Raw genomic sequence first — 1,199 nt, 5'->3', positions numbered from 1 at the left:
CTATGACATCACAGCTCACAGCAACCTCCAACTCCTGGGCTCAAGTGAGTCTCCTGCCTCAGCCTCCCAAGTAGCTGGGACCACAGGTGCCCACCACAACGCCTGGCAATTTTGGTTGCAGCCGTCATTGTTGTTTGGCGGGCCCGGGCTGGATTTGAACCTGCCACCTTGGGTGTACGTGGCTGGAGCCTTAGCCACTTGAGCCACAGGCGCCGAGCCAAGTTATTCATTTTTGAGACAGAGTCTCACTCTGTCACCCTCGGGTTGAGTGCCATGGTATAATTGCTCACAGCAACCTTAAACTTGGGTTCAAGTGATCCTCTTGCCTCAGCCTCCTGAGCAGCTGGGACTATAGGCACCCACCACTATACCTGGCTACTTTTTCTATTTTTAGTAAAGATGGGGGGTCTCACTCTTGCTCAGGCTGGTGTCAAACTCTTCAGCTCAGGCGATCCACTGGCCAAGGCCTCCCAGAGTGCTAGGATTACAGGAGTGAGCCACTATACCTGGCTGGGAATGAAATAATTTGAAGGTTCATTCATTCACATGTGTGGCATCTGGGCTGGGACCACTCAAAAGTTGGGGCTCCTGTGCATCTGTCTCTATTGCTACATGCTCTCTACATGGTTTCTCCAGCATGGCAGTTTCAAGTTAGATTTCTTTTTTTCTTTTTTTTGAGACAGAGCCTGAAGCTGTCACCCTGGATAGAGTGCTGTGGCATCACAGCTCACAGCAAACTCCAACTCTTGGGCTCAAGCAATTCTCCTGCCTACATCTCCCTAGTAGCTGGGATTACAGGCACCCGCCACAACACCTGGCTATTTTTGGGTTGTAGCTGTCATTGTTGTTTGGCGGGCCCAGGCTGGATTCAAACCTGCCAGGTGTATGTGGCTGGCGCCTTAGCCACTTGAGCCACAGGCGCCCAGCCAAGATAATTAGATATCTTAAAAAACACTCAGGGATCCAATATTATGCCTTCTTGGCTTCCCTCTTGTGTATGATTGCCTTTTATGACCTAACCTCACAACTCACATAGTTTCCATTGCCACATTCTGTTCTTTCAGGCAGTCACAAAGGTCCACTGAAGTTCAAGGGGAGGAAACACAGATGCCCTCTTTTGATGGGGGGTACTGGGATTGGAAATATGGTTGCAGTCATTTTGGGGAAATACAATTTGTCACAAGTACTAAGAAGTCTGT

The sequence above is a fragment of the Otolemur garnettii genome, unplaced genomic scaffold, assembly GCF_000181295.1.
Source record: "Otolemur garnettii isolate 467f Iridium unplaced genomic scaffold, OtoGar3 scaffold00153, whole genome shotgun sequence".
NCBI classification, from domain to species: domain Eukaryota; kingdom Metazoa; phylum Chordata; class Mammalia; order Primates; family Galagidae; genus Otolemur; species Otolemur garnettii.
The sequence above is the reverse complement of the archived record's forward strand: the minus strand, read 5'-3'. Positions refer to the sequence as shown.